This window comes from Ambystoma mexicanum, chromosome 3p, assembly GCF_040938575.1.
Source record: "Ambystoma mexicanum isolate Mex_15411 chromosome 3p, UKY_AmexF1_1, whole genome shotgun sequence".
In the NCBI taxonomy this organism is placed as follows: Eukaryota; Metazoa; Chordata; class Amphibia; order Caudata; family Ambystomatidae; genus Ambystoma; species Ambystoma mexicanum.
In genome coordinates, this window is record NC_090925.1 from 611,376,604 (window position 1) to 611,391,315 (window position 14,712).

Here is a 14,712-nt window from a genome sequence, read left to right on the forward strand (position 1 = left end):
CATCGAATCTTTTGATGCTTCTTGTGAATGGGGATGTGGAAGTAGGCGTCCTCCAGGTCGAACAACGTTAAGAAGTCTCCTCTTTCCAGTTGGCTGAGCACGTGTTGCAATGTGACAATCCTGAACTTTTGGGACTTTAGGTATTTGTTCAGACGTTGTAGGTCTAGGATGGGCCTCCCAGCCTCCTGTCTTTCTGACCGGAAAGTATCTGGAATATACTCCAGAGCCCCAGAGCCGCTGGGTAACTAGCTGTATCGCCGCTTTTCGCAGCATGGCCCATACCTCCTCTAGGAGCTGAGGGATGTGCTTCTCTTGATGGGTAACGGGAGGAATCCGCGGACACCTGCATTGAAACTCCAGGGTGTGTCCTTGGGTGAGTGCCCAAGCATGGGCTATCTCCATATCCGGTTTGATGGCCTGGAGAGACTAGTCAACGACTTTCTCAAATAGATTATCTCCATCGAAGGGCATGTCCAGCACCTTCATTTGGACCTCCTGGCAGAAATTTGTGGCCTTGATCCAGACTTGGCGACGAAGGCAGACACCCGTCTCCATTTGCCGGCACCCCGTGTCGGCGACGTCCACCGCCACTGTGATGGCGTGATCAGACTACCTCCCATTCCTGGAAGAGAGCGATTGCCTCCATCTTATCATTGTTGGGGAGGAACTCGAGAATAACCACAACTCCCCGTCGTACCTGGCTAGGACCACCAGTGCATTGGCCACCTTGATAGTGGATGAAGTGGTGTAAATCACCTTTCCGATAGTGTCCATCCTCTTCCCCTCACTGTTCGGAGGGAACTAAGATGATGAGGACAGGTTGGCTGACCGTTTCCTCGCGGCCGCAGATACCACCGAATCCGGCGATGACTGCGACCTCAGGCACTTGGGTGTGGAGTCCAGCACTTGATATTTCTTCTCCAGCCTATCCCGTTTGGCTGGAGCCCTGCAAGGGTTCTTCATGGGGACCAGGCCCTCTTCCCAAACGTCGTCCAGAAGGGGCACCACCATGATCGTCTTCCTCTTGGCCTCGCGCCTCTGGTACAAGAAGCCCTCCTTCTTGGTTTCCTCGGGCACTAGCTGGAACAGTTCGGTGGCTCTTGAGATCTTGGTGTGGAACGATCCCACCTCATACGATGGGGGCACCCTATGTGGAGCATCCAAATATGGAGATTCGCCATCTGCTGCGATATCCTCTTCGTCATCCATCATTGTGGCTGTATCAGTCCCAGTGTCTGGGTCTGCTGGGGGAGAAGAGACCTGACGTGGTGGCGGAGGTTGGAATGGGGCCGTCGGAGGAGGCTTCCTCTTCTTCGCTGGAGGCTGATAGGGTACCTGGGGGACCACAGGTGCCGAAGCCGGAGGCATCCTCATCTGGATCTCAGACAACAAGATGTGCAGGGTCAACAGAATGTCCAAGGAAGTGTCCCTCGGCTGAGAAGGCAGAACAGGACAATTAGGCCATGCGCCGTCGTCACCATCATCCTCTTCAATGTTCTTGTGGACCATGTGCAAGGACTCCTGGTCTTAATCGTCTGTGGACGAGACCTCCATAGCTTGGGCGACGGCCTGGGAGGGCTGTTTCGGGGACTCCCCGCCTTCCTCCCTTTTCGCCCCTGTGGGTCTTGAACCGGGGCCTGGGCCGGGTTCCCCCCTTCTGGCGTGCCAGTAGACTTTGCCAAAGTCACTGAGCCGGTGTCGCGCCTTAGGGGTAGGGACACCTTCTGAGCTGCAGGGGTTACCTTTGCAGGATCAGCGCCCTTAGCTGCTGTGGTAGTAGCAGTCAATGATGCCATCAACGAGGTCCAATCCTGAGCCGGTTGAGCCTGCTTGGGCTGTTCAGCCTTCTTCTCCTCCTTCCGTGGCTTCTCGGATTTCACACGCAGTTTAGCCGAGGTAGAAGACTTTGGGCCTCATTACGACCCAGGCGGTAAGTTACCGCCTGGGCCGTGACTTTACCACCATGGCGTAAACTACGTTTACGCCATGGTGGTTGGCGGACTTACCGCCCCATTCCGACCTTGGCGGGGCGGTAAGTCCCCAATCCCCATTTACCCTTCCCCATTCCCATTTTTGCCCCATAGGGCATAATGGGAGTGGGGAAGGCGTTAATTACGCCACCGTAAATTACGGTGGCGTAATTAACTCCATGGTCCCTTAGCGCCATGGATTTTAACACCTGCTAAAAGCAGGTGTTAAAAGCACCATGGCGCTAGGGGACCTCGTAATCAGGCGGTAAGGGTCGGCGCTGTTAACGCTGCCGTAAACCCCATACCGCCTGAGTTGTAATGAGGCCCTTTCTCTTCAAAGAGGAGCTCGATTGCCAGCTGGCAATGGAGGTGGAAGGTGATGCCGATCGGGCCCTATCCACCTTGGGACCCACTTCTGTGTAATCGGACTTGCGTCTCCCCCACGGATGAGGCGCCCTCAAAGGACTTAGAAGATTGCTCCTCTGACTGGCCGTTACTGGGTGAGGCATGACCCTGATTGGAGCATGGATCAGACACCTTGGCGTTAAGCCACGTCACCAATCTACTGTGCCTGTCCGTCGTCTTCTTGGAGAACCCAAGGCACATCTCACACACCACCTCCCTGTGGTCCTGCTGCAGGTAGTAGAGGCATTGCAGGTGCTTGTCCTCCACAAACACATTTCGTAGTCCGCATTTGGTGCAGGGCCTGAAGAGGGACCTTCCCTCCTTTTCCTTCATCATGGTCAGAGGGCGCAAAGTAGGCCCGATGGCCTTCTAGAATCTTCAACGATCTTCGCCCTTGAGGTGTGCAGGACTTCACTGACAACAGGTCCCCGCTTCGGCAGGAGCAGCAAAGAGCACAGGGGCTTCTTTGAAAAAAAACAATAGAACTTATTCTGTCAAAAACACTAAAGAAATTACAAATATCTCACAGAGCAAGCTCAAGAACTCCCAACACTGAAGCGTGCGGTAACAATCTGAAGATAGCTGCCAGAGGAGGGGCTTAGGGAGAGGACTGTCATTGGATGGGGGCATTATGACCCAGAGGACAGTGATTGGTTTAGAGGAGAAATACAGTTTTTACGTGAAAGTGAAATTGTTTTTCTTTTACCGAGGATTCCCAGCCTGACTGGGAATATTCATGAGCATGTGAATCCCTGCCAGACCCCATGCTGCAGAGCATCCTGTAACTTCATAGGAGTATGCCGTCACTAAAAGTAAAATAGCATACCATGCTGAAAGTAAGACCCAAAACGGAATAACATCCTTCTCACAGAGCTACGAGTGTGCCCCACAGAAGGATGAAGATTGGTTTATGGTGGCGTGACCTCTAGTGGGTAGACCAGGCGGTCCGACAACTGCGCTGAAACTGCCAACCCTATCCGTTAATACAGCTGCCTACACAGACCTGAACAGTAACCAGAGAGGTGGTTGCTGGACGTTCTGTACAAAGAAGGAAGGACGAGACCCTGGTCCACTTTCCGCTAGCCATCAGTACCGGACCACAGAAGCGAATCACGACGAAAGGGCGAGAAGGCAATTCACAGTTATCTGAAATCCTACCGACCTAGCGAAGCATCCCGACCCTATTACAGATAACGTGAGTTAACAAAATTCCGGGAGAGAATGGATGAGCTGTTTAAGAAACTTTTTAAACATTCAACAAAACTTAAGGCAACAAGGGTGAACAGTGAATAACATGAGCTAAGAACACCTACATCAGCAATTGAGAAGAAGAAGATAAGTTGATGGCAAAACCAACATGCCCAACTCCCTGAAACAGCGTAAAAGGGGGTTGTCTTATCAATCCTGGAAAGTACAACCGAGGGGCCTAAAAGGGTTGGAGGCCCGGGTATAGTTTATGCTCTCCTCTCTCCAAACATCGAGCGTCAGGGGAAAACCCTTGCCAAAACCTTGGAGAGGGAACCCTTGTACACACCTCAAAATCATCTAGGGCTGGCCCACTGAGCCCAATCATCTTCTGTCAACACCAATGTTGACACCACGTCCTGCCAAGAGGCTGGTCTTTTCAGCTCACAACCTTGCCTTCCTCAAAGATGAGAAAACCGTGAACATTGTAATTTTCATTGAATTTGAAACAGAAAAGTAGCAAACCTTTTGAGAGTATAAACTATTAAGAAAGGGAACATAGTAAACCCATTTGTGATATAAGCCCAAGTCTAGTTCCACGAGAGCATGGTGCTGGAGAGTCAGAAGGGACTCTGGGAAACTGGCTTCATTGTCCCAGTGGGGCAGATCGAGAGTTGTGGAAAGAAACCGAGAGAATGTGAAAACCTCCATAAGGAAGAATCAAATCTTACCGACAATTGTGAAAAGCATTCGGCAACCAGATAGCAGAAGGGAGTCATTCTCCTAGCCTCACGAGAAATTTGTGCGACTGTTTTTCTGTTCAGTTATGAAGAACCAGGAACTTGTTGGAACAAACCCGAGAGGCGAGGCGTTTGTACACTTTACACCCAGGAAAAGGGAGTCATTCTCGTGGATTACAAACAGTAGCTGGACTTTATGGTATTTTGTTGCAGTGACAGGGATAGAATAGGAGCCTCTGTGGCCGGGATGGTGTATTTCTGTTTTGACTCACACAGATTTCCTGACAGGCTCCCAAGTTTAAGTTTAGGTAGGGAAACCCCTTCAGAGTTAGGGATATATGGGTTTGGTTTTCATTTGATAAAAGTCTATAGCAACCACTACTGCACCACTTGGTCAGTCTCTTTACTCCTTGTCACCACAACAGTAACCAACACCGTACATTAAATAACATCCAGAAAGCAACAGTCAGGCAACACTGGATAACACTGGCAATCCATAAGGAACATCAAGTATGATTCTGTAACCCACACCCAACCAGGAGTTAACAACTTTAGCCCACAACCAAAAGAAAGATCATCTGATCACCTGCACACAACATGGACTTCTTGTCCAAGTGGAGAAAGCTTGACTGTTGTTGTCTTCATTAGCATTTTCATTTTAATGTGTATGCTCTTATTAACTAAGGCCACTTTTACTTGCACATCCATATACGTTGACACTGAAATCAAGTGTTTGCCGTCATTTCAAGATGGATAAAATTGTCTCCTTGAGGGATGTATTGATGAGCCAAACATTTGCATGCATCTGGACCTCAAGGCTACTTACCTAGTGGGTGCTGCTCGCTGCAGAAGCAACAGCAACACTAGATTGGTGGAAATCTAGATGAACGGAATGGAAGAGATATTACCTTCTGTGCCAGATCTATGCTAGGAGTCACATGCAAGTATGAGAGGTTGGGGACCAAGATGGGGATCAACTTGGCCTGGCAGTCCATGGCCATCTCAGGAGTCTCTGTGGAATATAAATGCTAGAGATTCTTGCATGTTCCCTTGTGGCATGCAGTTTCCGAAAGCTGTAATTGCAGAGTCAGCGTTCTAATGCACAATAAGTCAGCAGTACAGTATATAAACAGACTAGGGGGCATGGAAACGGACAGACTGTCTGACCCAGCAGTCAATGTTTGGCCCCAGTTCCTTCTCTTGGTGAGGGCAGACTACCTTCTGGAAACTCACTATCTTGTACAGACATCTGAGGGACACCGCAGTTGGTGCAGTCAAAGACCTGGGAGGTATTTATGGGTCTGCAGGCTCAATGCGAGCTCTTGCTAACAGATCTTTTAATCTCATATCCAAATACCCAAGACCAAACCCATACGCAGAAGCAACAGATGCTCTCTTTCTGATTTGGGCGACAGGCGATCACCAGGCTTTCCCCTCCATTCGACTATTAAAGAAAGAGAAACAAGTAGTATTTCTGGCCCTGATCACCCCTCTGTGGCCGACACAGATATGGTTCAAAAACATACTAACAATATTGGTACTTTCCTATTTAGTTTCTTGTGGTCAAGGAGCTAATTCTGGGTCACGTTGGAGAACTTCATGCTTGGATAAAGTCTGATTCTCTACAGTTAGTGGTCTGGCTCATTTAAGGGGTAAATGGTCATCAGTTGTACTTGTAGAATCAGCTTCAGAGATCACGATCACCCAGTCCGGTTACAGCCCATAATGCAGCCTAGAAGGCTTGGGTTCGCTGGTGTGGTCAACAGAATTGGAATTCTTTCAGGCAAATGTCATCAAGGTGGTACATTTCTTAGCTTAACATCCGTTGTCATATGCTTATCACACTGTCAATTTATATAGTTCAGCCATCTAGTAATTTCATGACATAGTCGACAGTTTGCCTGTGGATTCTCATCTTTCGAATGAAAGGTCCTTAAAGATCTTATGAGAACTCTTTCACCCGGGGTGAAATATTCTTCTTTGAGGAATGTTAACATGGTATTATCAATGGTTAGATAATGGGTGGAAAATGGTGACTATTTACAGGAATGTCTGCTGAATTGATAATTGAAGTGTGTTTTGTGTTCAAGCAGAAGAGTGTCAGATGTGAGGGTTTCTTGATTCGTTTTGCAAGTATTTTATGCCGAACATTTTGCACTGGACAAAGACAGCACAAGCTTTTATTGCATGTCCAAGTCTTCTAAACTTTCCTTGCTTTTGTACTGCGAGATGTTTCAGGAAATGTGAATTGTGTGTGGCACGCCAGTTGTCCATTTTGTGCCATAAACATAATATTTGTTATTTAGATAGGTGAGGTATGTCATGTCCTTAATATGAATTAGCGTTTCTGGGTTTGGGACCCACTCAAATAGAGGAGCAATGGCACCCAGGGCCTTTTGGGTTGGGGCCAAACTGAAGAGTTTTCTCAGCACTGGCAAATGGTTGCAAGAGCATGCCACCTCGGTGGTGGTATCCTGGCTTTAAAATATGCAGATTATGAAGTCTGTGCCGTACCATAGAATGTCGATTGATCAAAATAAAATCCTGACTCTCAGTCATAGGTTATTATACAAACTGAGGCAAGTATTACTCTCCAAACTTCCCAATGGTGTTGCCAGGACAAACATTCTTTCGGTTGCCAGGAGTGAAGAATCCTGCGGATCCCTCATTAAAACCCTGCGTAAAGTCTTCTCCCAAGTAGCCACGGGAGGGCAGAAGCTTTCAGATTCCAACCCTGGGGGTGGTGTACTGCAGGAGGATCACCTGGGTGGAGACAGGGCCCAGGGTAACCACTATGTCAGAGAGGTTATGGTGTATTGTCATTTTAATATCGTAAACCCTAAGGTTGTAACACCCAAACCTATTGTACTAAAAGAAAGAATCCTTTGGTCCCTAAAAACAAAGGTCTTCCACAATATCAAAGGTACACTACAAAGAATAGTGAAAGTGTTGCCTTCTCTACCATATCCTCCTCTAACAGAGTTAAAAATGTATAGCCCCTCTGTTAAAAACACAGAGAATCTACTCTCAAGTTACACGAAGTGGAAAAACCTAACTTTGATACAGTGAACTACATGTCCCAGAATCCCACAAGGACTGAGACAAAGAAGAGGGGCTGATGAGACATGTAGAAGTGGAGGATAGGTAATCAGGCAAAATAGGCAAACCAGGGTCAGGCAATCAACAGTAATGGCATCTACCTGAAATCACTTGCCCCACCTGAGTGGCATAAAAGGCTGCAGCAGGGAAGGAGCTGGGAGAGAAGCTGGAGCAGGGAATGGAGGGCTGGTAGTAGTGAGAGAAGAGCATGAGGCTGGCAGTTCATGAAGAAGTGTGATCTTAAGGGACAGCGGGACGTGAAGAGAGCAGATTTCCCCTGCAAGTTCCGAGAGGGTCCTGTGTTCACAGACCCTGCGTTGCCGTGGCTGCACAGAGAGATGTGCTGAAAGTGAGGGTCTTCCCAGGTGCGCCTAGTGGCTGTTATTCAAGAGCTGTGACCGTGCTGAAGCCCAAGGCCCATAAGAAGAAGCAACCCTAAGGACAGAGGAGTGTAGGAGACTCCCAGTTGGCGTGGTCAGACCAGAGACACCCGTGCTGCAGAGGGGTGTAGGATGCCTAAAGCCTTAGTAGTAGAAGGAGAAGAGAAGTCGGTAAGTCGAAGCAGCCTGCAAACGCAGTGTTCCTGGAGCCGGCGAGTGAAGCTTGGTATTCAGGTTCACGCATAAACCCTTGCCGGTAACTGATGCCAGCTCTGAAGTGGCTTGCGTAAGAGTAGAAACTAGTATAAACTGTTAGTCATCGTGAAAGCTATTCTTTACAATGGAAATGTATTGCACGCACTTCTAGTGAAAGTGATAGTGCTCACGTGCCTGAAAAGACTCATTTCCAATTGTCAAACTTTTAAATGTTACCGGAGTGGTTGTGTATCTCAACTAAAGAGGGGGAATGCTTTCTAAAGTACTCCGAAAACTCTGAAGCTGACTTTCACGTTTGTTGCAAGATCTTACCCTCAAAGGAGGGTCTTGTGTGACCAATTGCGATTCCTGATCAGAGTAGAGAGTGTCTCTGAGTTAATACATGGGAATACAAACCCTTACAGATACTTAAGGTTGAAGATCTACCTCAAAAATCGTTTTTCCTTTGAAGACTGAACCATGTAACATATATAATATAAATGCAGAAGTTGTTCTATTAATAAGAACAATAATTACCCAAACCATGAGGTGAACCCTTTCTATAGAGAAGAAAGAAATCAATCCACCCAGCTGGCGAAATTTTTAAAGGTCCAGTGTCCTCCGATACAAGTGAGACATTGTTATCTGAAGTTGAAAGTGTGGCCATACAGCTTAAAGGTAGCTACTGGAACTGCTTATAGGAAGATTGAACAAATAACCTGTAATTCTGAGACTGTGGCAGTTGGGAGAAAGCCAGCCTGGAAGCAGAGGCATGTTATCTTTGTAGCAGTAAGGCAGACTGGGAGAGGCAAAGAGGCTGCCCTTTTCTCTGAGCATTGGAACGAAGTGCGCCTTGCCTACCTGTAGAGGTCGAAGTGTCTCGTCTTTAAAATGCTTAACCATTCTGATATATAAAGTGGAAGCAGAAATAACAGAAATGTGGTTCTGTATAATACTGTATAAAAAAAGAGAATGTCAGCAACGCACACCTGTTTTGTCAATAAATATGGTCTGACTTATATAAGCTAACTTTAGGAGTATTAACAGGTGCAGAGGAGAAAATGCAGCTCTGGCACCAAAAGTGCCAAATATACAATCACAAAAGAGTAAGTGTTCATTGTTAGTGGACACGCCCGTCGCCTGCACACCACGTGTTCTGACAATATCGTCAGTCAAGTCTTGTTGAAGTAGTAATGGTTGTAATTAGGTAAACATTTCTATATGCAATAGTTGTAAATTTAATTTATAATTTTGAAAAAATAGTATTCACACAAATAATATTAGTTTAGTTTAGAATATTCATGGAAGAAACAATAACAGTGTTTATTAAAAAGATCTCAACACGTTTCGGGAAGCAGAATCCCTTCATCAGGAGCAAAAAATTAAGCTCATCTTGTTGATCATCACGGGGTGCTCCTCCAATTATTAGTGTGGTCCTTTTTAGACTGCAGTCCCACACTGAGAAAGGCAGTTGGTTCTGTCATCTCTTTAAAACTCAATTTTTTTTTAATTGCTGCCCACTCGAGAAGTTTAAGGACTGTTCACGTCACAATTCCACATCATGTCCCTAATCTCATAAAATGGGATGAATTGCGCGATTCAACGATGTGAGAGGAAGTTAATGTCAGATGAGTGTATGCAGAATATTAATATGTGAAGGGATTGTCATTGCCTACGTATTCCGCGGAGAATAGCAAAGAGTAGTTGTATTACACTTTCAACAGAGCAAGGTAACGTGCAGTGAGGGTGCTTCCAAACAAAACGGGCCGTTCACAAGTGCAGCCATTCATTCAAGAGCCAAGACACTCTCTACAACAGAGGTCTTCAAACTGTGGGGCGCGCCACCCCCAGGGGGGCGCCGCCGCATCCCAAGGGGGGTGCCAGAGTCCAGCATGAAATGGGAAGGGGCAGCTCACATGGTCAGACTGGACCATAAAACGGTCTTCGGCACCAATGAAAAAATGGCCAGCAGTTGCAAATGGATATTCAGTCCTTTAGTCACAGACGGTTTGAATAGTACCCAAGGGGATGTTTTTGTTCAACTGTAAACAAATGGTGATATTTAAAGAATATTTATTCAGCAACAATGGGCAAAACTACTAGCTGCACAGTGAAGTAACTCCTCAAACTGGCCCACATTGACCAAATAAGTGGCCCATTTTGACTGTCCTACACTAGCATTTTGCATTTTTGGTACGGTCATCGCCCTATTGCCCTACAGGCCAGTCCAAGCCTGCCGGCTCATCCATTATGGAGGATCCAAGGAGCCAGCCCAGTGAAACACTGAGCACTCCCTCAGCTGCTTTTTCCAGCTGAGGGAGTGTTCCTGGGCTGGCTGAACTGTCAAAGGGAAACCCTGTTTGCCTTTGACAGTTCATTTCCCCAGCCGCACATGATCACTGAGCCATGCAACGCTGTGGGTGTTTTGCTTCACCAGCCTAGCATAGCTCATTGGAAATGCTGGCTGGGGCACTGCATGTATGTATGTGTGAGGGGGTGCTCCTGCGCCTCCTCGCACATATGGGCAGAGCAACCTGGAACGGGGCATTTTAGCAACCACGCCCAGGCCCCTGCAGAAGGTAGGCTTATGGAGATTTATTTTTTATTTAAATGTGTATGCTTGTTTTATGGGACTGTGGTGGGAGCAGGATGGGCTGCAGCACTGGGATAGTGGTGGGAGTAGGGTGGGGAGAGCCCAGGGTCTGTACTGGGAGTAGGGTGCGCTGACGGCATGCAAAGGTTCATAGCGATTTCTACATACTGTCCATCTGGCACTTTTGGGGGGGCCCGGCCTGCCCAAACTTTGCTCAGGGGGTGCCCAGGCCAAAAAAGTTTGAAGACCACTGCTCTACAATGAACAAGTAAAAAATGACGTTCAGCATGCCCAGGCGCAGGGTCTAACCTCATAGGTAAACACTGACTGTCCAGGGCAGGCAGCTATCCAAGTGCCTGTAACAGAGTTTACATTCTTGTAACTTAAATGAAAATCTTAGGTGATCCATTAGCGGTTACAAAGGACATAGATTAATCTATCTGTATTCGGGTTTAAATGAATTGATGTCTGGAAACAAAAATCGATGTAGCGCTGTTACTTCTAATGCTCGAGGAAGGACCTTATGTGCATAGAGCAGATGTGTCATTCTTTAACATTTCATCTTGCATGGTGTAGGACATTGTGTCATAAGGCATACTACACAACTGCGGAGTGGCAGGCACATGACTACCATCTCCACATTATATTCACGCCAGTGGTTACATTTCGATTGTGTGATAGTATGTAAGATCATTCTACCATCCACATGTATATTTACAATAGTACAATTTGTCAATGTGTCTGATATAGTACCATTTTGAAAATAACAATTCAGTGCTATTGCAGAGACTGTATTACAGTTGTTACATTTTAGTCATGCAATGATGTTCATCCTCTATTCGACTAAGGAAGTATTGCTGTTCAAAGTGTATTGCATTGTAGATTATTGTACATTTATCAAATATTACAGATACATTTGGTAATTTAGTGTATCAGGCAATAGTTTGTGAACATAATGCAACATTACACTGTATCTAGGGTAATCCTTTGACCAGGAATTCCAGCATGCGTCATTCACAGTGTAGTTAAGTCAATAAACAGTTCTGTCAGCTGTTCAGAGGAGTTTAGAGGAAAGGTGCGAGGGAACATTCCTCGTTAAGTGCAGTAGGTGTCACAGAATCTAATCTATGAATCCAAAATATGTCTCTTTTGGCTAACAGTGTTTGTGTGTTTCCGCCTCTTGGTGGGGTTCTGACTGTTTCTAGCACCACAAATTTAAACTGGTTTTATGTTATGTGTGTGCTTGTATCGCGCCGGTAGCCGACGAGCATCACGGCGCTGGCAACATATAAACAATACTAGACATACATTATGAAACGCTTTAAGCCTCGAGATGGACTCTCTATTTCCTAAAATGGTACAATCACTTGAAAAGGAATGTCTTCAGGCATGTCTTTACAACAATACCCAAAAATAACGACATACTTTAAAAACGATACCTGAATAATGAAAAGTCAATTTATTGTATTCTTTTATTTGGAGGGTCCACCTCCAACCCCCCACCCCATTTCTAGTGCCTTTTTTACTCCCCCGCCCAACTACCCTCACCCCTTTTAATCCCTTAACCCACACCCATATATACTTTTACAATATATATGTTATTTAGGTGTTAAAGTGTGGTGTTATTATTTTGGTATAAACACTGCATACCATTTCAACTGTGCCATTTTGTCAGTAATGTGTCTTGTTACTGGTCACTTTTAATTGTTCAATCTAATGTTAGATTTGTGGTCAGTGATTCTGTCTTTTATTTTCCGACTTGTCTGGCATGGATAGAATTTCCTGCAGGAAACATCAGTCCATATATCAGATATTTTGAATCGCAAGTGGCAAATTGGTGTAATTTGAATTTTTGACCAGTGTAAGGATGTCTGACGTGATCTCCTTTTTGTATGTTGTTGCAGTGTCCGCATTGCAGACATGGAAATGTCCCATAGTTAGGTTTAGATGAGGTGGTTTGTTTGGTATGGACAACTCTTTCTGCCTTAACGAGATTGTCTCTGAGATTTCTCCCTCAGATGTAATCTATCATTGGTGGTTTTAGAAATAACCTAGTCAATTGGGGATCCAATTGTGTGATGTTCCATTTTTCTTAATGAAGTGGTTGATCTGGACGCTCTGTCTTACAATTTCATCAGATGTATGAAAGGTGGTTCGCCTTGATGTGCTTTAGGTGTAAGAAGGTTTTTCCTAGTTTTGATGTTGCTCTTCCTTATTGCCTCTTCAAGTATCGTGTCTGCATAGTCCCTTGATCTAAATCTATTAGTGATGTTTTCTGGAACTTCACAGTACAAGGGTCCTTCTGAGATGATTCTGCGCATTCTCATGTATTGGCTTAGTGGTAGATTGCTTTTCAGGTGTGTGGTGTGGTAACTTGCATGATGTAATGTGTTGTTCACATCAGTTAGTTTACGGTAAATGGAAGTGCACATTCTGTTACCACTTGGTGTGATTAATACATCTAGAAAGTGCACACTTGGAGTACCAATTTCCAATGAGAATTGGATTCTTGGGTGCCATTTGTGTAGATATTTAAAAAATGACTAATTTCATCTTTGGGACCCTTCCAGATCCCAAAGATGTAGTTAATGTATCTTTTCCATATGCCAAATATGGGTTTTCATATTGGATGTTCTAAGATGTGCTCAGTCTCAAAAGCATACATGGAACAAATTAGCATATGAAGGGGCCATAGAAGAGCCCATTGAGTTGTGGGATATTTGTAGATAGTGATCGGTCTGGAATTGAAAGTCATTATTATATAGAATAATCTTTGCTAGCTCGATCATAAAGACTTTATTCGATTGGAAGTATTCTTCTCGTAACAGAGCCAATTCCAGGGCATCAAGTCTTACGCTGAGGGGAATGAATGTATATAGGCTCTGTACGTCCAGGATGAATAAAGTCCAGTCAGGGTTGACTCCGGTCAATTGTTCTAATGTCATTAGAAAATGTGTGGTATCTCTTAGGTAAGTGGTGCTTTTTTGTACTATTTGTTGTAGAAGTGTGTCTACATATTTAACAAGAGGATAAAAAATACTAATACTGTTGGTTGCTGCTACTATGGGTCTTAAGGGTGGTAATAAAAGATTTTTATGAATTTTCGGTAATACATAGAAAACTAGCATAATGGGAAATGTGTTGGTTAAATGGTCTTTGGTGGTGCATTCAGTAATCCATATATATATATATATATATATATATATATATATATATATATATATATATATATATATATATATATATATATATATATATATATATATATATATATATATATATATATATGACAATGCATTACTTACCGTAAAAGCATTTCTGATGGTTGTATCTGCTTAGATTCACATACTGTGCATAGGTCCGACATCCAGTGGTCACTGCGGAGTATTGCATTTTGTTTTTCGTAGTCGAAAAAGGGGACGTCGACAAGGCGTGTCTGTAACACTATCCCTATAGTGACGTGCGTTGTACCCACAATCCCTCACGCGTCAAGGTCCCTCTGTTTGTATTTTTCTGCCCTGAGGGAGCCTTCTAGACGTGAGTGAGTACAGAAAAGAGAGAAATATAGAAAAGGATGTCTATGTTCCTTCCATCCGAGCGGGGAGGAAGGGTAGGCGCATGTGAATCTAAGCAGATACAACCATCAGAAATGCTTTTACGGTAAGTGATGCATTGTCTTCTGATGTTTGTTAATCTGCTTAGAATAACATGCTGTGCATAGACTAGCGAGCAGTACCCGGAGTTGGCGGTGGGTTATGAGAAGGAACAGTAGAGAAAAGATGTCTTAATACTGCCTGTCCCACCTGGGAGTCAGATCTAGAGTGTGCATCTAGACAGTAGTGTTTTGTAAAGGTGTGCACAGAACTCCAGGTAGCCGCTTTGCAGATGGACTCAAGGGGAACATTTGCAATGAACGCTATGGAAGCCCCAGTGCCTCGAGTGGAATGTGCTCTTGGCTTGAAGGGTAGTTCTCTCATAGCAAGAGTGTAACAGAGAGTGATGCATTGAACAATCCATCTAGATATAGTGGACTTTGAAACTGCATCTCCTTCTCTTCCTGCTGCCACAGAGACAAAGAACTGATTAGTCTTTCTCAGTGGTCTGGTTCTTTCCATGTAGAACATGACAGCTCTGCGTACATCTAG

At 45.1% G+C, this 14,712-nt stretch overlaps 1 protein-coding gene across 4 annotated transcripts in view; it reads right to left on the minus strand.

The window, feature by feature from the left end:
* Nucleotides 1-14,712, minus strand: part of CD40 (CD40 molecule) — a 345,834-nt gene that overhangs the window by 47,486 nt on the left and 283,636 nt on the right. The gene's annotated exons all lie outside the window — the stretch shown is intronic.